The sequence below is a fragment of the Stenella coeruleoalba genome (genome assembly GCF_951394435.1).
Source record: "Stenella coeruleoalba genome assembly, chromosome: 15".
In the NCBI taxonomy this organism is placed as follows: Eukaryota; Metazoa; Chordata; class Mammalia; order Artiodactyla; family Delphinidae; genus Stenella; species Stenella coeruleoalba.
The window spans coordinates 7,078,076-7,105,572 of record NC_137161.1 but is presented as its reverse complement, the minus strand read 5'-3'; the positions used below and the strand labels follow the sequence as shown (position 1 = coordinate 7,105,572).

The 27,497-nt window shown below is 40.7% G+C and overlaps 1 protein-coding gene across 8 annotated transcripts in view; it reads left to right on the top strand.

Moving 5' to 3' along the window:
* The window catches only part of DOK5 (docking protein 5), a 1,081,787-nt gene that overhangs the window by 960,505 nt on the left and 93,785 nt on the right, over window positions 1-27,497 (top strand). For all 8 annotated transcript variants that reach the window (XR_013824125.1, XR_013824126.1, XR_013824127.1 and 5 more), the window contains one exon: window positions 3,534-3,819. The gene's annotated coding sequence lies outside the window, so the exon portion shown is untranslated. The remainder of the gene's footprint in view (window positions 1-3,533; window positions 3,820-27,497) is intronic.

Below are 27,497 nucleotides of genomic sequence, written 5' to 3'. Positions count from 1 at the left end.
CTTCCTGGACTTGATTAACTATTTCCTTTCCCATATTAGGGAAGTTTTCAACTATAATCTCTTCAAAGATTTTCTCAGACCCTTTCTTTTTCTCTTCTTCTTATGGAACCCTTATAATTCGAATGTTGGTGCGTTCAATGTTGTCCCAGAGGTCTCTGAGACTGTCCTCAGTTCTTTTCATTCTTTTTTCTTTATTCTGCTCTGCAGTAGTTATTTCCACTATTTTATCTTCCAGGTCACTTATCCGTTCTTCTGCCTCAGTTATTCTGCTATTGATCCCATCTAGGGTATTTTTAATTTCATTTATTGGGTTGTTCATCGTTGTTTGTTTCATCTTTAGTTCTTCTAGGTCCTTGTTAAGTGTTTCTTGCATTTTGTCTATTCTATTTCCAAGATTTTGGATCATCTTTACTATCATTATTCTGAATTCTTTTTCAGGTAGACTGCCTATTTCCTCTTCATTTGTTAGGTCTGGTGGGTTTTTTCTTGCTCCTTCATCTGTTCTGTGTTTTTCTGTCTTCTCATTTTGCTTATCTTACTGTGTTTGGGGTCTCCTTTTTGCAGGCTGCAGGTTCGTAGTTCCCGTTGTTTTTGGTGTCTGTCCCCAGTGGCTAAGGTTGGTTCAGTGGGTTGTGTAGGCTTCCTGGTGGAGGGGACTAGTGCCTGTGTTCTGCTGGATGAGGCTGGATCTTGTCTTTCTGGTGGGCAGGTCCACCTCTGGTGGTGTGTTTTAGGGTGTCTGTGGACTTATTATGATTTTAGGCAGCCTCTCTGCTAATGGGTGGGGTTGTGTTCCTGTCTTGCTAGTTGTTTGTCATAGGATGTCCAGCACTGTAGCTTGCTGGTCGTTGTGTGTAGCTGGGTGCTCTTGTTGAGATGGAGATCTCTGGGAGATTTTTGCCGTTTGTTATTATGTGGAGCTGGGAGGTCTCTTGTGGACCAGTGTCCTGAAGTTGGCTCTCCCACCTCAGAGGCACAGCCTTGATGCCTGGCTGGAGCACCAAGAGCCTTTCATCCACACGGCTCAGAATAAAAGGGAGAAAAAGTAGAAAGAAAGAATTAGTAGAAGTAGAAGGAAAGAAAGAAAGGAGGGAGGGTGTGAGGGAGGGAGGAAGGAAGGAAGGAGGGAAGGAAGGAAATATAGAAAGAAAGAAGATAAAGTAAAAAAACAAAGTAAGATAAAATATAATAAATTTATTAAAATAAAAAATTAAGAGAAAAAAACAGACGGATAAAATCCTAGGACAATTGGTGGAAGCAAAGCTATACAGACAAAAATCTCACAAAGAAGTATACACATACACACAAAAGGAGGAAAAGGGGAAAAAATCATAAATCTTGCTCCAAAGTCCACCTCCTTAATTTGGGATGATTGGTTGTCTATTCAGGTATTCCACAGGTGCAGGGTATATTGAGTTGATTGTGGAGCTTTAATCCGCTGCAGCTGAGGCTGCTGGGAGGGATTTCCCTTTCTCTTCTTTGTTCTCACAGCTCCCAGGGGCTCAGCTTTGGATTTGGCCCCGCCTCTGCGTAGGTCGCCGGAGGGCGTCTGTTCTTCTCTCGGACAGGACTGGGTTAAAGGAGCCGCTGCTTCCGGGGCTCTGGCTCACTCAGGCCGGGGGAGGGAGGGGCACGGAGTGCGGGGCGGGCCTGCGGCGGCAGAGGCCGGCATGACGTTGCACCAGCGTGAGGGGCCGGCCGGCGTGACGTTGCACCAGCCTGAGGCGCGCCGTGCGTTCTTCCGGGGAAGTTGTTCCTGGGTCCCGGGACCCTGGCAGTGGCGGGCTGCACAGGCTCCCGGGAAGGGAGGTTTGGAGCGTGACCTGTGCTCGCACACAGGCTTCTTGGTGGCGGCAGCGGCAGCCTTAGCGTCTCATGCCCGTCTCTGGGGTCCACGCTTTTAGCCGCGGCTCGCGCGCGTCTCTGGAGCTCCTTTAAGCAGCGCTGTTAATCCCCTCTCCTCGCGCACCAGGAAACAAAGAGGGAAGAAAAAGTCTCTTGCCTCTTCGGCAGCTCCAGACTTTTCCCGGACTCCCTCCCGGCTAGCCGTGGCGCACTAACCCCCTGCAGGCTGTGTTCACGCCGCCAACCCCAGTCCTCTCCCTGCGCTCCGACTGAAGCCCGAGCCTCAGCTCCCAGCCCCGCCCGCCCCGGCGGGGGAGCAGAGAAGCCTCTCGCGCAGGTGAGTGCAGGTCGGCCCTAATCCTCTGTGCGGGAATCTCTCCGCTTTGCCCTCTGCACCCCTGTGGCTGCGCTCTCCTCCTCGCCTCCGAAGCTTCCCCCCTCCGCCACCCGCTGTCTCCGCCCGCGAAGGGGCTTCCTAGTGTTTGGAAACCTTTCCTCCTTCATGGCTCCCTCCCACTGGTGCAGGTTCCGTCCCTATCCTTTTGTCTCTGTTTATTCTTTTTTCTTTTGCCCTACCCAGGTACGTGGGGGGTTTCTTGCCTTTGGGGAGGTCTGAGGTCTCCTGCCGGCGTTCAGTAGGTGTTCTGTAGGAGTTACTCCACGTGTAGATGTTTTTCTGGTGTATCTGTGGGGAGGAAGGTGATCTCCGCGTCTTACTCTTCCGCCATCTTCCCGGAAGCCTCGACATAACCCATTTTAAACAGGCAGTGAAAATTGAATTAGCCCAAGTTCCCCAAATCTTAAAGAAGGTAATTCGGGCAATTATTTATTTAATTTAAATAAAACAAAAGAACACCGCCCCCAACCTACTTTCCTGTACATTTGGATATTTTAGCACAAAAATTATAGATGATTTAAATGATTAGCTTGCATGTTGTAGACAGTTTAAACTGAGGCTATAATCAGTGAGATACTAAGTTTAAGTTATTCAGAGTCATGTTTCCACACATTTTCATTTATTAATGGTAATTCAAGAAAACTTTCAAAACTTCTCATAAAGTAGATTTTCATGGAATTAATTTTAAGTTGAAAACTGGAGTATGATCTCATCATTGGAGCATAGAGAAAAGAAAGAGAGAAAAGGTATCGGCTAGTTACGATTATAGCATTCATTTTGTGTCCTTTTTTCTGTGTAAACTTGTGACATTAAGTATGACTTTCTATTGCCTTCGGTTACCTTCCTGTTTTCCAAAGCTCAGAAATGGACAAGTGGGGGCAGACTCTCTCCTATCTTACGTCAGGGTTCCACCAGCTCTGCAGGTTTTGTCAAGAGGTTACGAGCCTGGAGGTTCTGCTAGCAGTAGGCTGTCACCCACCTGCCAGCTACACAAAAGGGACTAAAGGGCCAGTACTTGGTGCTATTTGGGGCAGAGCAGTAGCTGTGCTGTGTAGTCCATAATTGCACCTCACAGTGGAGAAATAAATAAGCTTTTTCTTTCTTACCTCTAGCCAAGTGAGAGATTTTTAAAAGAAACATATTGAGAACTAGACATAGGTTCTCCTTGACTTCGGGGACATAGGAATCGGTGTCTGATGCTGAATGAAGGAAAGTTCAGAGGAGGGAGAGCTTAGGAGAGCAAAGAGAGAGGGGCTGCACTGCAAGCTGACTGTACCTTTACTGTTTGCAGAATAAGAATGTGTGCTTCTCCTGGACCAGCATTGGCGTGTTCGAAGGGAGCTGTCCTAGGGTTGTCGTAAAAGAGACCCAGCCGAGAACACCCACAGAGAGATGGGCACCTGGAAGTCCAGCTGCTGAGAGAGAAGGCATTGCTCCTTGGAAGGGCACACAGTTGGGGACTCCGTGAGAGCTCTCTTAGGAACCCAAGAATGCACCACATGTGAGAGAAAGAGCCAGAAATTTCTCCTCTACTCCGCTGAGACAGTCCAAAGCCAGATAACAACCGGTCCCCCCAGGTAAGACCTTTTCTCTTCTTACTGCGCCTCTCTCCCCGGTGTATCAAACTCTACAGCAGTTGTGTATGGGTGCTGGTGTGGAAGAAGGGACAGCAGAAAGGAAGAGGCGAGAAGCCGGTCTGCAGGTCAGGGGAGACAGACCAGCCTTACAGTGGCTGAAAGAATGGGGGTTCCGTATAGCTGGGCTGAATCTTCTTAATTACCAAAATGACCGTTCTTCTGAATGAAAGACCATGAAAAAGCACGTGTCTTGCTGAAGACTTCATCCAGCATAGAAAAGGGAGCTGCACAGAGAAGGGGTTTAATGGGGCAGAGGGAGAAAGAATAAAAAGCTCTGTGCACGCTGCCAGGCCAGCTTGTTCAATCCGTAGTTACACATGGCCGCTTTCAGTAAGTTCCTAAATGCTGGTTTAGAACTTTTTATTCTACTTCATACATTTATGAAAACCACTCTGAGGAAAATCTCCATTCCTTTCACGTATTGTGGAATCTTTCAGAAAGATGTCTCCCCAGTCCTTTGGTGAACAATGGCTCCGTGTCATTGAAAGAGTCCCTTCTATGAGCAAAATCATGTTAGGGAAGGGACTTTGTCAGCAGAGATTCAGGGTGCTATCAAGCCCATAATTCCTGCCACTGTGAATAAGAATTATGTGTGAACATCAAAAGGAAAATGAGTTCTGCCTCGCCTGCCATCTTTTGCTATTAAGAGATTCTGGACTTTAATCAGAACTTTTGCACAGCGCCCCTCTAACCATTCAGAAAAAGTTGATTTGTGCCATTCAAAAAAGAGTTGGAAATGGTACTTGCTTTGTTTGAAAGTAGCCAACAAAAAGCCCCCATTTAGCAAGCATTTCCTTTTGTAGTTTAGTATAGGTGTTCGGGGTCAGGCGTATTTCCCTGAAAGTAAGTCATAAAGGTAGGTTGGAGTTTGCAAACCCACAGCCCAGGCGTCCATGTGTGTGTTGCCAGCCTGGTGTTTATGTTTTAAAACCCATGTTATTGTTTTGTTTTCTAAGAGCTTTACTGAGGTGTAATTGACATTTGATTCCAGACATATTTAAAAAGTATAATTTGAATTTTGTGTACACATAAACCCGCCAAAATGATCACCACAGTGAAGATAGTGAACGTATCCATTATCCCTAAATATATACTCGTATCCTTCTGTATTCTGTCTCTTCTGACCGCTCTGCCCTACCCCCATCCCCATGCAACCCCCAATCTTCTTTCTGTCACTACTACTCTGTGCAGTAGACTGTTTATGTTTCCCCAAAATTCATCAGTTGAAACCTAACCTGCAATGTGATGGTATTTATTAGGAGGTGGGGCCTTAGGGAGGCGATTAGGTCAGGAGGGTAGACCCTCATGAACAGGATTAGTGCCCATATAAAAGAGGCCCCAGAGAGCTCCCTCACCCCTTCCACCAGGTGAGGACACAGCATCTATGAACCAGGAAGCAGGTTCTCACCAGACACCAAATCTTGATCTTTGTCTTCCCAACCTCCAGAATGGTGAGAAGTAAATTTCTATTGTTTCTAAGCTACCCAGTCTACGGTATTTCTGTTATAGCAGCCCAGCTGGACTAAGATAGATTGGTTTACATTTTCTAGAGATTTATAGAAGATTCGTACAGAATATAACTTTCTGTTTGTTTTCCTTCACTGAGCATAGTTATTTTGAGATCCATCATGTAGCAGGTATTAATCCTCCATTCCTTTTTTATTGTGGACTAGTATTCCATTGTATGGATGTGCCACAGTGTTTATCCATATGCCTGTTGATGTATATCTGGGTTATTTTCATCTTGGGGCTATTGCAGATAAAGTTTCTATGAATATTTGGGTATAAATTTTTGTATGGACAATGTGTTTTTCTCTCTTGGGTAAATACTTAGGAGTGGAATGGCTAGCTCATAAAGTAGGTGTATATTTAGGTTTTTAAGAAATTACCAAACTATGTTTTTAAAGTTGTAATTTTTAAATTTCCAACCATCATTTTATCAGCATTCTAATTCCTTCACATACCTACCATCATTTGGTATGGCCAGTCTTTTTAATTTAAGCCATTTTAATGGGTTGCAATGGTATCTCACTGGGGTTTTAATTTGCATTTCCGTAATGATGAATAGTGTTGAGCTTCTTTTGTTGTGTTAATTTGCCATCTGTATATCTTCTTTGGTGAAGTCCGTTCAAATCTTTTCTGCATTTTTACTGAGTGTTTTCTTATTATTGAGTTTTTTTTTTTAAACTGAAGTATAGTTGATTTACAATGTTATGTTAGTTTCAGGTGTACAGCAAAGTGATATGTGTATATATATATATATATATATATATACATATCACTTTTTCCTCATAGATTATTACAAAATATTGAGTATAGTTCCCTGTGTTATACAGTAGGTCATGGTTGATTATCTATTTTATATATAGTAGTGTGCATATGTTAATCCCAAACTCCTAATTTATCCCTACCATAAATTTGTTTTCTACGTCTGTGGGTCTATTTCTGTTTTGCAAATAAGTTCATTTGTATCATTTTTTTAGACTCCACATATAAGTGATATCATATAGTATTTGTTATTATTGAGTTTTAAGAGTTTTTTACATATTCTGAACACAAGTACTTTACCAGATATGTGCTTTGCAAATATTTTCTTCCAGTCTTTTCATTCTCTTAACATTGTCCCCTGAAGAGCAGAAGTTTTAAATTGTGAAGAAGTCAAATTTATCAATTTCTTCTTTTATGGATTTTCTCCTATGTTTCCCGTCTCTCGGCATCATTGTCTTTAATTACTGTGTCGATTGCTTCGAAAAATATTATCTTAAGTATTGTGTCTGGTTTTTTGGTTGTTTCAAGGGGGATAGTAAATCCAATCCCTATTCTTCTGTTTTGGCAAGAAGCAGAGGCCTGGTGTGTTACCTTAAATTTATTTTATGGCCAATATTTAACAAACTGGAAACTCCACATAATGATCTACAGATTTGGATTCCCTTGAAAATTATCTGGTTACACAGTGGTCATATTCCTGCATAAACTAACAGGCTGGAGCAGAATAGCCTTCAGCTTGGTTACTAACCACTAACCACTTACCCAATTCAACTTTCTGATTCAGTTGATAAAAAACAATATCTTTTTATTAAGTTTCTTAAAGATATTAAAGATAAAATTAAAGATATTAAATAAAATATCTTTTATTTTATTTATTTATTTTTGCTGCATTGGGTCTTCGTTTCTGCCTGTGGGCTTTCTCTAGTTGCCGCGAGCGGGGGCTACTCTTCGTTGCGGTGCTTGGGCTTCTCATTTCGGTGGCTTCTCTTGTTGCAGAGCATGGGCTCCAGGTGTGCGGGCTTCATTAGTTGTGGCGCACAGGCTCAGTAGTTGTGGCTCGTGGGCCCCAGAGTGCTGGGTCAGTAGCTGTGGTGCATGGGCTTAGTTGCTCCGTGGCATGTGGGATCTTCCTGGACCAGGGATTGAACCTGTGTCCCCTGCACTGGCAGGCAGATTCCTAACCACTGCGCCACCAGGGAAGCCCAGAAAACAATATTAATTATAAGGTTACTCAGCTTCGTTTGCACTCAAATATAGCCATATCTCTAGGTCATACATTGGATGGGCAAAGAGTTTTAGTCATTCAATGAACAATTATCCTTTATTATTAAATGAAAACAATGCATATCTGATTGAAACGGTACAGTACTATTATCTTTATTTGCAAAGAAAGGGAGAAATTGACATTTTTAGTGCCTATATACCAGGCATTTTAATGTATAATGCTTAGTTAAATCAGTGAATTCAAGTCCTAAAACAATGCTATGATTAATTCATTCAAATACATATTTATTAGCCTTCAATGCAGATGGGGCACTGGCTGATGACTGCAGTGGGGCAGAGAGTGTTATGATATCATCCCCATCTCATAGGTGCAGCCTGCTGGCCATCATGTAAGACTTGCAGCCTTCTTGTAAGCTCTATTCCTCCAGGACTGGGGGCTGGCTAATTTACAAAAAAACATAATTAATCTTATCAGTGAGAATTACCTGAGGGTGGCTCAGATTAGACACATCAGACTTCATTCTAATTTGGTATTATTGCAAGTATTATCTAATTGCTTCAGAGACCGGTTGAGCTATCTCCTCTGGATATGTGGATAGAAGTGTTTTCTCCAATTTATTTCCTACGAGGTGGTTTTGTAACTTCCCCCAGAATCCTTGTTCGGTCTAGTTACCGTGAAAGAACTGATGAGAGGTATAAAATGAAGACCAAGTGACCCATAAAGATCAAGCCTGGCACGGAGGACTTCCAGCCTGGCACGGAGGGAGAACAAAGATTCCGTGCCATGAAATAAACTTGAAATAAACTTGCGGTCTCAACTTCCCTCATGCAGGCTCCTTGTACGTAATGGGCAGTATTCTCTTCCCCATCCTAGCAGATGATTTTAGAATCAATTTGGATAAGGAATGCAAAAGTACTGTGTAAAATTAAAAGCAATATAAAATGTAGGAAAACAGTCTGTTGTGCTGTGAAATGATAACATTAACAATAATAAGGATAAATAACCCTTTTTGAATATTGCTATGCAAAACATTGATCTAAGCACTTCACAATTAGGAGTTAATTTAACCCTCATAGTAACTTCACGACAGTAGCTACTATGATCATCTCATTTTACAGATGGCAAAACTGAGGCACAAAATGTCTCAGTAACTTGTCCAAAGTCACAGCTAGAGGGTGGCAGAAATGGAACTGAGGCCAGACAGGAGTCTCTTGAGTCCATGTTCTTAATTACAGCACGATGCACCTCTCAATATGAGAGCTGAATTGTCCACAAAGAGTATTAGAAAACAGTTGTTTTCAGGGAAAAAAATCAAGTTGGGTGTTAAAGGTTATTAGAATTCCATCTTAACAGAGTTTGTTGTTTTTTTAAATTGTTTTTTCCTTACAGGGATTTTAATAGTGAGGTTTTCTTATAGAAAAAAAATCCAAAACAAAAATAATCATATTAGATTTTAATTATCTGCTTAAATTTTTCTCCCAATATATCATGAGCCCAATATACCAATATGTCATGATACTTTTTTTTTTTTTTTTTTTTTTTTTTTTTGCGGTACGCGGGCCTCTCACTGTTGTGGCCTCTCCCGTTGCGGAACACAGGCTCCGGACGCACAGGCTCAGTGGCCATGGCTCACGGGCCCAGCTGCTCCACAGCACGTGGAATCTTCCCGGACCAGGGCACAAATCCGTGTCCCCTGCATCGGCAGGCAGACTCTCAACCACTGCGCCACCAGGGAAGCCCTCGTGATACCTTTTGAGCAAAATTTTTGTTTTTCCTTTTTATTCCTTTTTCTACTCAAAACACAAAAGAATGAACAAAAACATATAATAGTTCCTCAACAGATACTTGATGAATAAATTTAAGGTTACAGTTTTAATTTGGCTTGCTTCAAAAGAAACATTTTGATATGGTATCTCTACTGAAGGTAGATATAGAATTATAATTAACATCTATATATTACCTGGAGAGTTTCTTCAACCTTCCCTATATTAAATAAGATTATAATTCAAGAATTAAAGGATAGTCATATTTTTAATATAAAATTATCTTTTAAAAACTATTTCTAACTAAAAAGGGTATTTAAGTAATCACACATTCAACAGATTAATTTTAAGGACACTGTAGGCATGATAAAAACTCAAAATCCTAGGTCCTGAACCTGAGTCTCATGTTTCATGTCAACTACTCTAACACCAATGACGTGAAACAGACTCATGAAACATTACTACCCAACATTGTAACTGGATGTTAGGAAATTAAAGAATTGAAATAGATCTCATGGGAGACATTTTTGGTCTAGTTCCAGACATATGCTGCTCTCTAGTTTAGCTTAATAGGTCACTTTCAGTATTGGTACGTAGCCAAAATATTCCCAACTTTATTTTTCTTTTCATCTAGATAAAATTTGTCAGTTTTTATTCCAAAAGCATGGCGCTCTGCTTTGATTTGTGTAGCATGAAACCCCACCGCTCATTAACCAAGCAAATGCCTTAGAAGCTAACCTTGGTAAAACTAAGGAAAAACAGGGTTTCTAGGATTCTTGGCAGGAAAGGAAATCCTAATGTCTGAACTCTTTATATGCGGCGTTGACACTGCTTAGAGTGAAATCTGGCCAAAGGTGTAGAACAACATCTGGCAGCTGTTCAAGAGCCATGTTGCCAAAGCAGAGATAAAAGTGAGAAAATACAAGCATAGGACGCAAGCATGAAAAACTACAGTAAGTCGCATTACACTAGATTCAAGCTCTGGAAGCTGTTAGAGCTGAGAGTGTTCTTTATACAGGCACAGAGCTATGTAGGTCAGGGACTCAATTTAACATAGATTTTGCTTTCAGTCTTGGCCTCATGTAGTAGCCAGTAGTCTCACCCTTACCCTGACAGTCCATCTTCAACACAAGGGCGGCTTATTTGGGGCTTTGTACATGGTTAGGGACTGAGTTTTATCCTAAAGCAATGGGAAGCCATGGATGGTGGTGCCTAGATGTGACTTAGTCTTGTGTCTTTAAAACACCCCTCTGACTGCGAGACTGAAAAGGTTAATCATAAAGAAAGGGCAGTTATGGGCACTAAATAAGATAATTCATGTAAAAAGCCTAGCATATTTCCTATTTATAACCTTGACCCAGAACTTGTCACGGTTTTAAATATGTAAGCATCTATGCCTTTGCTTCTTTAATTATTCACTCCTTCACGTGGTGACTGCAGTCCCATGAGAACAGGGAGCCCATCTAACGCAGCCGACCCTGAAATCTAAGTGCCTGGCACAGAGGAAGAAATGCATATAAAGCACCAAAAGGATCAAATGAATGGATAAATGGATTTGTGAGAACTCCTAGAAAATACTCCTGCTGGGAAACTTTCTTCCATTGCACTCATCTCAGATTGTGATTTGATGTGCCTGTGAACATTTGATTAACGGATGAATCCTGAACTTGACCGTAGCTCCATAAAGGCAGCCACTGTGTCGCTTTTACTCACTCCCTGCTATTTTCTCACCATCCAGCCGTCTGGTACACAGCCCTTAAACATAAGCATTTGTAGAATAAATTAATTTAGTGGGTCCCACGGTTGTAGCAGAGGATGTACGTAGAGTCTTATAGATGGTTATTCCGTAGTTCTTTTGATATATATATGTCCTCCTCTAGCACGTATGCTCCCTGGGGGTGGGATACATGTATCTCCACTCCCTGCCAACAGCTGCCCAGCGGAGTGCCTGTATCATAGCAAATACTCAATACATATTATTAACTGGATGGCATAGTTCCCAAACCAAATGTAAATAAATGTGCTTGATTAATTTCATCTTCAGGAAGAGTCTTGAAAAGAATGAAAGAAAGTTCCATTGTCAGTTTAACTTTTGTTGTATTTTATTTATGTTGAAGAAAACGTTGGAAGAATCTGGAGGCTTAAAAGATGTTATACTTTTTAAATTCATGCTTTGGAAAGTCTCAAGAGGCCCTTCCTTCCCCTTGGTATTAAACAAGGCCAACGATATTACCAAGCTGAGGCTAAACTGGCATGAATTATTCAGAGCAGCAGGAAAAAGCAGCTGCTCATCTTCTCTGTCCCTAATTCTGAAGGGTGGAGAATTGGAGGGCAGTGGTGATAACACCAGGGGGGAAGAAAAGATAGATTTTTGCCCTAAACCTCATAAGCTATAACATCTGCAGCATTGCGTTTAATTTGGCGGAGTCCACAGTGCCTGCTGTAGGTAACAAGGGCAAAAAATGGGAGGAAGCATATGAATCCTTGCTTGGATGGTGGAAGTGCATGGGGGAGAGGAAAAGGGAAGGGGAGAGAGCAGAGGAGGGAGAAGGGGAGGAGGGGAGAGAGAGAGGGAAAGACACTTGCGTCCGTCCTAGAAGGCAGGAGAACAAATTCTACTTAAGGAATAATATGGGGCTGGGAAAACTGTCTTCCTGTCCAGAAGAAAACTCAAGGGAAATTTAATGTGTAAAGAAAAATATTTGCAAATTAAAACATGTTAAAATATTGTCAAAATAAAACGACCCGGCCACTCAGCTGAAGAGAACCCCTGCCTTCCGGATAATTTTTATCTCTTTGATCCAGAGGCTATTTGGGAATATTTTGAACTTCTTGGAGACCCAATGGGTGGCATATAGGAAAGTACTATGAGAGAGAAGGGGTAGGGATGTTGTGGTCATAAATATAAATACTGGAATCATAAAGTCCCAGGGGAATTCCCTGGCGGTCCAATAGTTAGGTCTTTGCACTTTCACTGCCGTAGGCCCAGGCTCCATCCCTGGTCAGGGAACTAAGATCCCACAAACCGTAAAAATAAATAAATAAATACAATAAAAAATAAAGTCCCAGGATTTTAGGACTGGAAAGCACTTTAGAGTTCCTACCATATGGTCTTGGGTTGTGGAATTTGAGACATGTCCAGTTTTCTTCTGGATTGAAGTGACTTTTACATGATGGATGTATTGATGGGTGGGAAACAATCTTGAATCTATAAAGTTTTATTGAAAACCACCCTGAAGACATTCTGACCACATCAGCTGCTTCCTAATGTTGCAAATCAAGAGCAGATGAATTGAGTCAGAAATGGGAAGAGAGTCCAACCTGTAATATGATGCTTTTTGGCGAAGGACAGGTAGATGCTCAGTGACACACTGAGGTTAAGACACTGAGGTTAGAGACAACACTCTCTTGTTGCGGAGCACGGGCTCTAGGCACGCGGGCTTCAGTAATCATGGCATGCGGGCTCTAGAGTGCAGGTTCAGTAGTTGCAGCACACAGGCTCAGCAGTTGTGGCTCGCAGGCTCTAGACCGCAGGCTCAGTAGTTGTGGCGCACGGGCTTAGTTGCTCCGTGGCATGTGGGATCTTCCCGGACCAGGGCTCAAACCCGTGTCCCCTGCATTGGCAAGTGGATTCTTAACCACTGCGCTACCAGGGAGGCCCTAGATGGGCCACCACACTGAGGCCCATCTAGGCTTTCATAAAAGAAAATGTGTAATAAAAATAGGAACTGCAAAGCATGTATCCCATTACATTCATTGATGTGAACTTAAAAAACACAACTAAGATCACTCCCTTCTTGACAACCTGTACAAACACCCACTTACGTGCACATAAGCATACATATATACCCATAAAGAAGTGTTAGGTTTCTCTTTAGAGCAGCAGTCATCAATCAGAAAGGACTTTTCCCCAGGGACATTTGGCATTGTCTGAAGACAGTTTGGGTTGTCACAACTGAGTGGGGGAAGGTGGCACTGGCATCAAGTGGGTAGAGGGTAGGCATGCTGCTAAGCACCCTATGAGGCCAGGGACAGTCCCCGCCACAATTATCTAGCCCTCGGTGTCAATAGGAGAGAAGTTGAGAGACAAGCCACAGGAGGAATAATAGGGAAGTTCTCTCCCTAAAAATAGCAAAAGCTGTCATTGTACCCAGCGTTGTAATTGATTATTTGTAACCTTTATGATTAATTCTCAAAACATCCACAAAAGGTCATTATTGGTATCTGCTTAAGGAGAAAGGGAAGCTTGAAGAGGTTAAGTAAATCATCCAATGTCACTTGTCTCTTTAGAAGGAAAGAGGGGACAGAAAATCAGCATGGTTGTACTCATCCAGCTGGCCCCCAAATTCCTCTTAAGGAAGGCACTCTCTTTGCAAAGAAAACTACTTTGATAAAACAGATGAATATTAAAAGATATACCCCAGGCAACGTTATGGGAGAGGAGAGCCAAGAGGAAAGAAAAAAAAGAACTTGATTTTCATAGCCCCCCAAAATAAGTAACACTTTTTCTATGAAAATACAGATGGTGCTTTTGCCTAGGTTCTCCTGAAGTCATGTGGTTTCAAGAGGTGAATTGTTTCTGACCATTTCATATAACACGTGTTCTTTTTCTTCTTGCCTTAAAAACTAGACAGAAACCAACCATGTCTAGTAAAAAGAAAATTCTTATTTTTAAATGCTTTGTTTGAAACAAGTAGGTAAGACTTGTGATTAGTTGCAGGAAAGAATATCACTTTTTTTTTTTTCTTCACAGCATAGGCTGTATTCACTAGAATTCCTGGCCAAAAAAACAAAAAATAAACTATACCTCATTCTCAGTATGTGAACTCACACAAAAACTTGCTAAAATTCTCAATGCTCTACCTGTTAAGACCGAGGAAGCAAAAATTCAGTTTCCCTTGGATGGGGGTTTTTCAGATAATCCTTCTTAACAGTTACTGTATGAGCTTATCTTAGAGCAGAGTTGTAAAAATTTCTCTTTAAGGGCCAGATAGTTATTATTTCAGGCCTGCCATCCATGCTGCTGTAGCATGAAAGCAGACATAAGCAATATATAAACAAATGAACATGGCTGTGTCCCAATGAAACTTTATTTACAAACACAGGCATGGGGCCAGATTTAGCCTGTTGATTGTAGTTGCTGGATCACTACCTTGGATTGAGAGACTCCCATCTGACATACCAGATGCCTGTTCTTGGTACCCAAACCTGAGTAGCCATGTAAGGAGCTTTGAAAAATACCCATGCCCAAGACCCACACCGGGAGATTCTGGTCTCATTTGTCTAAGGTGAGGCCAGAGCATCTGTCTATTACAGGCTGCTCAGGACTGGGAACCTCGAGGCTGGTTGCTGTCTGAGGATCAAAGGAGAGGTTCAAAAACTCACTCAGCACCCACCAAAGTCTTATCTGTGCAGTGTGCTCTATTTCATACAAATTGGCTTCCTCTTAATTGCACAAGAATCTTATTCACATTTGGTCCTGCTTCTCTCCCTGGAACACACTGCACAGAGAAGCAGGTCAATAGCAAATGATCAGCTCTAACCAGATAACCAACTTGGGGATGATTTTTTAAACCACCATTAAGGTGCCCAGAACATCTTCATGAATTTAGCAAATCTCCCCTGATGAGAATCACACAGGCTCTTAGTGCAGGATTTCTCAAACTTTAATGTGCACACAGATCAGCTAGGGATCATGCTTACATGCAGGACCTGATTCAGTTATTTTGAGCAGAGCTCACAGTTTTGCATTTCAAACAAGCTTCAAAATGTTGCCGATGCAGCTGGTTTGCAGACCAGCTTGGTGGTCTTGGTGGACCACCCTTTGACTTGTTCTGGAGGATGACTGCTATGACCTTGACATGCCCTCCCACTACCATGTCCCACAAAATATATTTGGAGATGCAATAACCCTATACTTAAGTCAGAATACTGCAAATATACCTACCAAATATGATGAAAATCCACACTGGGCTATTTTAGTTCATTTCTTTGTTTTTCAGTGAGCAAAGACAGGCAGAATAATTTTACTTATGTAGACAAAGTGTTTTGCACTGATTTGTAAGCAGTCAGCAATGATTAATGAAGTTGTATTGGATAAAATGGTTGTTTTCCGTATCTTATAATATTGCTCTAGCTTCCCTGTTTTTGCTGAACATCCACAATCAGCAGACATTTTTGCCAACTCTACACTATGAGGTGTTTCTTCCTTGTTTCCTATGTAGAAGGCTTGAGTCCTTAACAAGGCTATCCATGCTTCCACGGCAAAGTCTGCAACGGTACTGTGCAAAGAAAATTGGCTTTGTAGATGTGTAAGTTTTCTATGCTGTGTAACAAATTACCACAAAAGTAGTGGCTTAAAATAACGCTCATTTATCATCTCTCAGTTTCTTTGCCTCTGTAGTTCCTAGTTCTGGTGAAGCTTAGCTGGGTCCTCTGCTCCAGGATCTCACCACACTGCAATCCAGGTGCCAGCCAGGGCTGCAACCTCGTCAGAGGTTTGACTGAGGAATAGTCCACTCCCAAGCTCCCTCAGGTTGTTGGCAGAGTTCATTGCACTGTCGCTGTAGGCAAAAGGTCCCCATTTTCCTGCAGACTGTCAGCCAAGAGCCACCCTCAGATCTGCCGGTCTTAGGGGCCATCCACAGTTTCTTGCCACATGGGCTTCCTCAGTTTGATTGCTCACTTGACCAAGCCAGCAAAGAGAACCTTTCGCTCCAGTTTTATGGGATGGAGTCTTATATAATGTATTCTAATCAAGGGAATAATGTCCATTACCTTTGCCATATAATGAAATCTAATCAAGAAAGTGATATTTTATCACGTTTGCCATATGTATTGAAACAAGTCACCAGTTTCCCTTATATTCAAGGGGAAGGAACTACACAAAGGCATGGAATTTAGGGGAAAAGGCTTAATGGAGGTCATCTTAGAGTTTGTATATTTCAGTTGTTGAAAGATTTGGCTTTCTTATGTCTGGAAAAGCCAGAGACTCAACCACTTTGGGGTCATTTGATATTCATGGATAAAATGGGCATAACACAAAGCCTAACTGATATAGCTACAAGAAACAAAGTGAGATAATATGCATCACTGTAAAGTTTTATATAAATGTTAGGTTTTGCTTTTTTTGTTGTTATATACCCTGAGAAGACAATGAAAAATGATGGACTTATAGAATTAATAAAACAAATCCATTCCACCTCCTAATAAGAGGTCATAGGGAGATCAATTGCAGTATTTTTAAAAACATCATTTTCAATACAGTGGGTTGGATTAATCCTTATAAATATCAACTGCGTTAAGAGTGTGGGCTACAGGGCCTTCTAGTATTCCCAAGAAACTCCTTTCAGTCCAACTATTCCTCAGACAACAGCTATACATTGTGGGGAAAGTAGAAAGACAACCAACCAAAGACACTGGAGAGTTAACCAAAGCAGGCTGAAACTGGAGGGAGGTCAACACACAGGAGAAAGGAGTAGCACTGGGTGAGTTTCTCACTTTAATGGCTTTTATCCTGAAGACATGCCCAGTCTACACTATGCAGGACAGTTAAAACTGCGATGTAAAACCTGCAGCCTTGCTAGCTAAAATAACTAGGGTATAGGGTGTGAGGCAATCACAGCTGTCAAAAAGGTGAAGTGGGGGAAATACCAGAAAAGAAAAAGTCAGAGAGGGGACGCACCAAATTCTGTCTACCAGCTGTGCCCACATCACTGGATGACTCCACAAGCATGCACGCATGCATGGGTCAAAGACCAGATGGCTCATCTAAGCCTAGAAGGATTGAACTGAAATATGAACTGCCACCTAAAGCAGGACAGACAGAATTTTGTGATTTGAGTTCAACCAAGTTAACTACCTGCTTTAAAAATAAACAAAAGACAAACACAGTACTCTTCATAGGAGTATAACAGAATCTAAAGTTTCTATATAGCATACTGGTCACAATGTTGTGGATATAATCAAAATTACTCATTATTCCCAAAATAAATATGAAGACCAGAAATGAAGACCAGTCTTGAGCTGACCCAGATATTGGAAGTAGCAGACAAAGATTTTTAAATAGCTCTTATAACTAGACTGAAAACATGAAGAAAAAATTTGCTTGAAATAAAAGATTGGAACTCTCAGTGGATAAAGGGAAATTATTTCAAAAATAAACAAAAAAATTCTAAAATTTAAGAATATGACATTGCAAACAAAAAAATTCAATTCATGGGCTTATGGACATAAAGAGGGTAACAAAGAAAAGAGCCAGTGAACTTGAAGATAGAAAATTATCCAATCTGAATAACAGAGAGAGAGAAAAAGGAAAAAATTTAGGTCTCCGAGAGCTGTAGGACAATATCCAGAGGTCTAACATATATATGTAATTGAAGTCTCGGAAGAAGAAAGACGGTGGAACAACAACAATAACAAAAGAAGGGTCAGGTGTTTCCCAAATTTGGTGAGAGACATTGATTCATAAATTCAAGAAGCTCAGCAAACATAAGGCAGGATTAATACAAAGAAAACCACATCCAGTCACATCAGAGTTAAACTGATGAAAACCAAAGACAAAAAGAGAACATTGAAAGCAGCCAGTAAAAGATTACATGCAGAGCAACAATGATTTATCAATCTACACACTTCTTGTCAGAAACAGCGGAGGCCAGAAAACAACAGAAGAGGTTTAATCTTCTGACAGTGTGAGTTGTAGCATCTGACAACAAGATTTAAAACCTTGTCTTAACAACACTTAACGAACTATTTGATAGTTCCATATCTCAATATATTACCTTTTTAACTAGTAATGTGAAAAGGTATCTATCTCATTGGGTTGTTAAGAAGATTAAGTGAGTTACTATCACATGTGAACTACTTAGCACTTAGTACATAGTACAAGCAAGATCAATCTTTGCCATTATTATTATCAAATTATAATAATTCTGGTCAATTTAAATACTTCTACTTAAATGTTTAAACACATGTATAAAGACAAAGAAATGCATTTTTTTAAAAAAATCCAAAATTAAGAGTGCCTAATTCAAATTACTAATAGCATCAGGAGTTTGCCAAAGAAAGAATGACTTCCAAAGGGACAGGAGTTAAACAATTTCACAGCAGGGAGACCCAGTTCTCCCCGCAGCTCAGGGTTGACTCCAACAAAATCTCTCACTTTCTCACCTCAGGCTTCTGCCTCTGCTTATTCCCCAGTGCAGGTAATTAGTAATCAAAATTTTAATTACTCAATTAGTCCAACCCACAAGACTATCTGAATAAATCAATTAATGCTGTTCACAAAAGAGCTTGTGTTTACAATGTAACCGTTAGAATATTTTGCTGGCGAATCAGTACCCAATGCTTTAACTCAGAGTTTGGCCACGATGGCCCCTGTCCAATGTGGAATCCACGATGAGCTTGATAGAAACAGAAGCAGGACTCTAAACCTAAGTTCTTTCCTTATTTTTTTTTCCCATTAAGGGAATTCAGGGAAGTGAGAGTCAAAAGGATGAGTGGTTTTGAGTCACCCAAGCTTAAAAACAGTTTTACTGTGCTTCACTTTATTGCGTTTTTTACAAATCGAAGGTTTGTGGCAACCCTGAGTCCAGCAAGTCTATCGGCACCATTTTTTCAACAGCATTTGCTCACATTGTGTCACATTTTGGTAATCCTTGCAATATTTCAAATGTTTTCATTATTATTATATTTGTTATGATGATTTGTGATCTTTGATGTTACTATGACTTGCTGAAGGCTCAGATGATGGTTAGCATTTTTTGGCAATAAAGTATTTTTTAATTAAGGTATGTACATTGTTTCTTTAGACATAATGCTACTGAACAATTAATAGGCTACAGTATAGTGTAAACATAACTTTTATATGTGCTGGGAAACCAAAAAATTCGTGTGACTCGCTTTATTGAGATATTTGTTTTATTTCAGTGGTCTGGAACCAAACCCTCAATATCTCTGAGGTATGCCTGTACTGATAATTTAATTGTTTTAAGCTAACTTTTTAAAAAATTTATCCCTTATTTCATTTGACAAATGCACCTTGTGCTTGGTGCCAGGTTCTCTGCTAGACCCTTTGGGGAGCATTCAGAAACCTCTTACTGAGGGTAGATCTTGAGTGTTCCAAGGAAAGGAAAGCAAAGTGAGGGAAGGGAAGGGAGGAGAGGGGAAGGGAGAGGAAGAGAGGGGAGGGGAGGGGAGCTCTGTGAGGTGAGGCATATGTTAATTAACTTTATATTAGTGACAATTTAACAATATAAAAATACGAAATCATCATGTTGTACACGTTGAATATATACAGTATGTATTTGTCAATAAAGCTGGGGTGGGGAATACACCACTTACTATGTAACTCTTTAAGCCTCAGTTTCTGCAAAGTGCATCAGTGCTTCTTAAACTTTAGTGAGCATATGCACATCCCAGGGATCTTGTTAAAGTGCAGCTCCTGGCTCAGGATATCTGGCTGGGCCCAGAGATTCCGCACGTCTCACTAACTCCCAGCGGAGTTAGAATGCTGATGCTATCCTTCTAGGGATCAGTCTTCAAGTAGCAAAAGTATAGAATGAACATTATTCTGTTGCTCACTTCACGGGATTGTTGAGGTTGCTTTGAGACCTTTGGAAAGCAGTTCAGATAACAAACTTAGCAAGCACTGGTTAAACTGTAGTTTATTGTTAGGGATATGCCTATAAAAACCAGAGTCTTATAGAAGAGATAAAAGACAGAAGAAGATAGAGATTTACAGGAGAGGTACATATTAGACAAATACCAGTAGACACCAGTTCTAGAACTGGCTTTACCACTAATAAACTCTAAAAGCTTGATGACAACATCATTTAAACCCTTTGGACAACTGTCCTTTATCCATTAAGATAAGTCATTAGTGTCACCCTCAAAATTTTTGTCATACCTAGGTGGTAAATTACCTTTCATTTCCAACTGACTTTAAATCAAATCAGTTTTGAAATTTAGCCTTATCCCAAGCAATAATCTTCTAGAAATCATAGGTGAGTGGTACTAGCTATAGAGAAGTGTTTTGCTAACAGATTAAAATAAATATATAACTACTATAATCAACACAATTCTTCCATATATTCCAGGACATCATCTCATATCCCACCAACTGTATGCATTAGTTGAAAAATAATGGATTTGTTAATTCCCACAATTCTCTGAAGAATTAAGGATTCATTGGTTTATGCTCCCAGGTGATCTGAATACTGGGCAAAAGGAGAGGGATTTTGTAGAGGAGGTAACATGTGAGGAGAATCTTGAAGAAGATGGAAGCGTTAAGTCTAGGAATTTAGTGTGTGTGTTGGGAGGGTGGGGAGTTGCTGTGTAAGGAGAGAAAGAAGAACGTTTGGGACACGGGGAGTATTAAGAATTAGAGCAAAGGTTGGAATTAGTGACACACTGGCTAAACTTTCCCAGAGAGTAAAGGAGCTGTCTCTTTATGATTCGAGAGAGAGCTTGAATGGTAACAGCAAGGTTAAGGAAAAATGCTCACACCATAATGGGTCCATAATGGGTTTTGTCTTTGTTAACCCCTTTTAGGATTCTCTTGAAAACTCTGGACACTCTCTCAAGAAATATACATGACAGAACACACACATGCACACACACACACACAAACATACACTTGAAATATTTTGCCAACAGTATTAGAATGTGTATTTATCTCTAAGACCAATGAGTGAAAAATCTAGAGCTCTAATAGACCAAATGTTCGATGGTGGCAGCTTTCGGAAAACTGCAACTTGAAAGATTTGAAACTCTGTCCAGTGTCTCAGCATCATATGTTCCCTTGAGTCACAGAACTCCTTCATGATGAGAGACAAAAAATACAACTCAAAATAGCTGAAGCAAAAGAAAACATCAAATACACAAGAGTAGATTTAATTTCAGATGAAAGCTCCAAATACTGTCACAAGGATCCGTCTCTCTTGGCTCTGCTATCCCCCCTACGTTGGCCTCAAATTCAGGTTCCACTGGGGAACAAGACAATGCAAAGAAGCTCCAAACCTGAGTTCTCTCAGATTCAAGTTATCTCAAGGCAGTAGTCTTGAATTTCGTGAAGGTCTAAGCACCTCCACTGGGTTCACATTGTTTCTGTGAAGCTGACTCTATTCCCAGTCTCCAGTGTGTCACGTTCTTCAGTCTTGGCTAATCTGAGACTAATTCCTCTGGCCACAGTGATTGGTTTAGAGATGAGTATGTGACCTCTCAGAGTCATTGAGATACCATGAGAATTTGGTGAGTCTTCCAAGAGAGAGCAGACACTCTTTCCTCTGGATGGGAACAGGAGAGAATGTAAGGGTTGGAGCTACTGCAGCTACCATGCAACCTTGAGGAAAGAATCTAAGTTTGGAACCAATATGTGAGAGAGTAAGTGAGAAAAAGGAGACAAAGAACATGTGTGTGTGTGTGTGAGAGAGAGAGAGAGAGAGAGAGTATACTAGTGACATAATTTGAACCCCTGATCAAGCTGTGCCTGGAGCTTAATAGCTCCAATTTAGTTATATTACCTACTTAATCTCCCTTTAGTTTATGGCAGTTTGGATAAGACCTGTAAATGAAAGATGAGTAACTGACACACACTGCCTGTCATGGATCTGTCAGAAATATTCTTGTGTTTATAAGTGCAACAGAAGAGATGATTTAGAAGGCCCCCTTCATCACAGAACTTTTCTGTAACACATGTGGGAAAACGTCTGTTTAAAGCTTGTGGGTGCCCCAATGATAAGTCCCCTATTTCATAGTTGATACCGTGGTCCTGAAAATCTATATAATTGAATATATCAGAAAGTGACTGCGACCTTTAGGATCTTCATCTATGATTTGTTCAGATAACCTAATTACTGACTGAGTTTTAATTTCAGGCTAACAGTATCTTAAAGCTTTAGTTTTTATAGTCTTTATGGGATGCTCATTTGAGAGCAATTTCTATTGGTTTTTTGGTTTTGGGGGGTTCATTTTTAAAAATTATTTATTGAGCATACACAATTAATTCACAATGCTTTTATATTGATTTGGAGTAAGCTGAAAATCGTCCAAATGCATAGACACTGAGGCCATAAAATGAAATACAAATCAATTAGTGAGTTAGGCAGTGTATTAGCTCAGGAAGAGTTAGACCAGGTTAGTCATAGGGAGTTACGAATGAATTTTGGGTCTGGAATCCACAGGAAGTTTCTTAGGCAGTTAGGTTCGCAGTGGGATTTACCCTAATTTCTTTGACAAGTGAGTAACTGACAGATGGATAAAGCAAGGTGAAGAGTACTGTGGTGAAAGACCAGTGCCTACCTGCCACCCCATCCTGCACTCACACCAACATTTTTCCAAATAATTACTTCTTTTACTCTGACCCATGGCACTTAACAATTTTCCCCATCAGTTTCAAGCACTGATGTAATCTGATTATTTTTCTGTAGGAAAAAACCTTCTTTTTCCTTATTTATTTTTGTGTTCCCCAGCTTTAATCATTTAAAGGCATCTGTGGCTGAGAACATATCCTTGTTTCCTTCAGCTGAGCCCATTTTCTTATGCGTGATATATTTCTGAAATGATAAATCTTCTGTGTAGTCTGGCCAGAGATCGCTGTGAAGTTGGCACTGTAATGGAAGTGAGGTATATTCAGAGGTGGAAAGCAGGCTATACTCCAGTCAGGGAGCCCGGGAATTGGTTCCTGACTGTTCTATGAACTGCTGATGTAACTTCTTCCCCTAGGGCCTCAGCTTCCTCTTCCATATTTGAGAAACTATTGGGATCAAGCGTACCTAACCTCACAGAAATGTGGACTCAAAACTCATACACTGTAGTGCAGAGCAGGCTTGTAAAACTCTGGATGAGAGTATAAGCTGCCATTATTCCCATGCCTAGAGAAAATGTGGGAGTGGTAGAAGGAGACGGAGATCTCAATTCAGCCCCTCATCTACTTTCTTTGGGCCATTTCTAATAAAACTCAGGGTGGGAAACAAAAGACATCCATCCTAGGAAACTTATACCTTTCTTCATGTAATTTTTTAAATGGACTTTGTATCTAATCTCAGAGACCTTCTCTTCCTTGCTAAAGTCCACGCATAAGTTCCCCTGTGATTTTATACAAACCCCAGAGGGCTCCCATCAAATCAAAGTTGGAATTATGTGGACGTGGAAGGGTCTGGAGAAGCACGCTCTATGCCAGCTTGCCTTCTATGCCTCCTCTTAATCATGTTGCCTTCCAGGGAGAGACGTCAGGGAAGATTGCTTCTTCCTGGCGTCTTTTCTTACCGATACCATTCAATATCACTTTCTCCAGGACGTCCCCTGATTCACTTTCTTCACAGAGGTGAGCATCTCCATTTAATTTGATCCCGAGGACATAGGCTGTAGATGGAGGTGATTTACGAGGAAGAGAGAATGTTGAGGGCTACACGGAGATTTATTGGTGTGAAAAATAAAGCAAGTCCAGATGTGACTCACTTTTGAGGCATGCCATAAATATGCCTGATTCGTTTATAACAAAGGGGGATGCCTGGGCTTACAGCAGAGTTCTTTTTTCTTACGTGTGTTCCTCAACTTTTCTCTCCTCTTTCAGGGGAGAGCTAAAACTGGAGTTTAGGGAGTGATTGATGGGGGTTTGAATATTGTATCTCCTTCAATGCCCCAGTTGGTTTTCTAAATTACTGCCTCTTCACAAGCTAATCATTTATCACCCTCGCCTCCTGCAAAGTTTTACATGTTGGTAACTATTTCCTGTCGTTGCCATTTTTAAGCCCAATAATTAACATGAGGGGTTGATGACTTTTATAAATCCATTTAGCGTTATTACTTAAAATATTGGAAGCAACACATCAAACGAAACAAAAACATCCTGCTTCTTTTCGTTACTGCTGCTTTGAAAAAGGATGTTATCAACGACCTGGGTTGTCCATGGCCTTATAAAAAGCATTTTTACATGTGTGTTAATACACACATGGGAGATGTATCTTAGCTCTTGCCATTCGAAGTGTGGCCTGTGGGCCAGTAGGATTGGCCGCCCCTAGGAACTTGTTATGAATGCAGAGTCTCAGGCCCCGCTCCAAAATGCAGAATCTGCATTTTAGCAAGATTCTCACGTGATTTGTGTTCACGTTAGACTTTGAGAAGTTTTGTGACAATTATGTTAGTATGAAATTAGAGCCTTAGAGGTGAAGAAGAGCCCACATTTCCCATGATAAAGTGGACCAGTGTGTGTTCAAATCTGTCTTTGGCTTCCATTGTGATGATATCAGAGCAAGATGTGCTAATTGGGACATAATGTAACTTGTCACTCTTTTTCATTATGCTGTCATTCTTGTTAAGCTGTCAGTGGGAACATATCTTAAAAAGCATGACATAGCTGTTGCCAATTAGCTGACGAAAAATGGAGTGCATGCCACTGGGGCCTGGACCGTACATGACAGACATGCGCTCGGACCCCAGTGCTTAGCTTTCCTGCGTCAGCCAAGCCCAGTCTTGGGAACTAGGTGTGAGCTGTCTCTTCCATTGAGCAAACGTGACTTCCCCATCCACCGAACATCGTTTGTTTTCCTCTCCTTCTTAGTATAGGGAAACTACTTAATTCCAGTGCATCCAATATCTGAAAATCAGGGCCAAAAACAAACAAACAAAAAGGTATAAAATGTGAAAAAATGTGTCTGCCCCCAAACAGAACGTTTTGGGTTTTTTGTTTTTTTTTTTTAAATAAGGTACCATTGTTGCCTCAGTTAGGTGTGTCGTATTGAAGGTAAGCCTCTCAAAGCAAAATAAAAGTTGTATCTCTCTAAAAGTGGAAAACACTTTGAAACTCTCATGGTCTACATTTTTTGAAAGAAACAAAAATGGAAGTTACTCTATTTTAGTTGGCATCAAATTTACCTGAGTCAACATCATTCTAGTAAAGTATCTATGAAGAGATAGAAGAAAATTGAAACAACCAAAACTGATAATTAGGACTCAGAGCCTAGTGCCCGGCTCTGAGGAAAAACTCAACCACACTGTAGCATAGAATATGTACAGTATATATAACAGGACTGGGGAAGGAGAGGGGACTAGATAATGCTTTCCTTGCATTCAAGTTCTAGGACTCATCCTTAGTTGCAGAAAAGCAGATGAGGCAATTCTCTTACTCTGCCCCTTTGCTATATTTGTTTATAGAGAGCAGCTCACAGGAAACAATAGAGCAGGAAAGTTGGGGTAGGGGTGCAGGTAGCCGAGGTGCAGGTGCCCTGAGAAGGGAATCATCTCCCAAAAGGACTGTGTTACTAACAGGAAGCTCTGTGGTCACAGCTTGCTGGAGATGGTCGATTTTTTTTTTTTTTCTCTCTTTACCTTCAAGAGTTTTGTTCCTTCTGATAATCAGAGATTTCAGCACTGTGGGTAGAGGAAGATTTTACATTCAAGGATAATCACTTTTCCCCATTCCTCTAGTCCCAAAACATTCCCAGGCTCTTCTTTGTTCCTTCCTCTTCCCTGTAGAGGTGAGGCCAATTGATGGATGGCATTTGGGGGTCTCTGGTTCTTGATTGGCTGGAGCTAATCTAACAAGATCTTGAATCAAGAGATGCAATCACATCCTGCTTTTCTCTCCACCCGAGAACTAGAGGTGGAAAGGAGAGAAGTTGGTGTGCTCTGTGGATTCAAGCCCATTTGGGGTCCTGTACAGCTATGTCCTCCAACCTAGATGTTTCCAGTAATAAAAGTCACATTTGGTTCTCCTGCTGGTGACTATTTGGTCTCATCTCAGAGTTGGTTTAGAACTCGAACAGGAATGAGGGGTGATGCATGAAAGAGTACAAGATACAGGAAAGCAATGAACACCAAAAGAGAGCAATTAGGTTAAAATGAATATATTAGGTTAAATATATGTGGTTACTATGGTCGGTACATTAACTAATCTCAAGCTATAAACCTGAGAAACAGGCTTGACCGAGAAACTCTCAATGAAGGATGTGAGGAAGGACATTTACATAAAATTCACAAAGAAGCCTATATCTAGATATTTTTCTAAATAAGGTTATAGATGCAGTTATTTTTCTGTGTACATATTAAAAAGTAGCAATTTGTTAAATCTGAATATTTAAAATATACCACAACATTTTTAATATTGTAGAGGGATTTTTTTTTTCACTTTTAAATGTACCAGAAGGCTGAAAAATGGAAGTGGTCTGGGTCTCTCGACCCCTAAAAGAGCTTGATGGGACCCTCCTGAAGTGACTGTAGAGCTTGGTCAAGGACCATCCCCACTCACTTTGAAGAGGTCTCAGTTCATTCAAATATGAGTAAAGAGGAAAACAAAATGTTGTCTAGAAAAAATAATCTACAAAAACTCTAGAAAGGGAAAATGTGCCCCGAGTATCATAAAGATGGTACTTCTGGAAATTACTTGTGCAACAAGGAGAAATTTGCAAGAATGTGTTTACTGTCCACAACAAAATGCAAAAAAAGATGTTCTCTGAAACAGAAGCAGCAAGTCACGGGTAAAAAAGGCACTGAGTAGTTCATTTATCTTAGAAGAGATGGATGAGATTAGGAATGGTTCAAAGAAATTAAAAACGGAGAAGTGGAGTTATAATCCACACTGGAGACGCTGAGGAGCAGAGTCCCCTCCGAAGCAAAAACACATCCCTGGCATAAAGGATACATGTGAAAAGTTTCCTAAAAATATAGAAAAAGGAGTCTGTAACATGAAAACGATTTAGAGATACAGAATGAAGACTTAATAGATCTGTGCTCTGGGTTCCAAAAGAAAAGACCAAAACAGAACAAACAAACAGTATGGAATACTATTCTATCTGCTCATGATGGCAACAACAGTGATCTCCCTGATTTTAGCAAAACACAAAAAGGAAATCTGAGAAAGTGTACTGTGTTCTCAGCAAAATCAGAGAGAAGAGAACTGCAACTAGGTACATATGGTCAAAATTTTTTAATTATATGAGGGCAGTAAAATGGCACCAAGAATCCTAGTGAGGAAAAGAAAAAAGTTCCCTAATAAAGCAGGACTGAGCAGGCTGGCTTCAGAATGATTATCTACAACACCTGGAGTTACACAAACAGAGGCCAGCTGCGAAGAATATGTGCTCAGCCCAAGAATGAACGCCTTGCCGTGTAGTTGCTCGTGGATAAAGGCAATTCATTTTAGGTCATCAAAGGCTCAGAAAATAGAGCATTCTTGGAGAAAAAATAATGATAGGTGAATATACACTTCACTTATGAGGGAAGAAACAAAATTAAGAGCTTGAGAACAGGGAAATCTTAGTATAAAAGTATTAGAGGCAAACGCTTGAACCTGTCAAAAATAGTACTGAGACTATGTAACTTTATAAATTCAGACACAAGACTGGAGGCATATATCAGAAATTCCT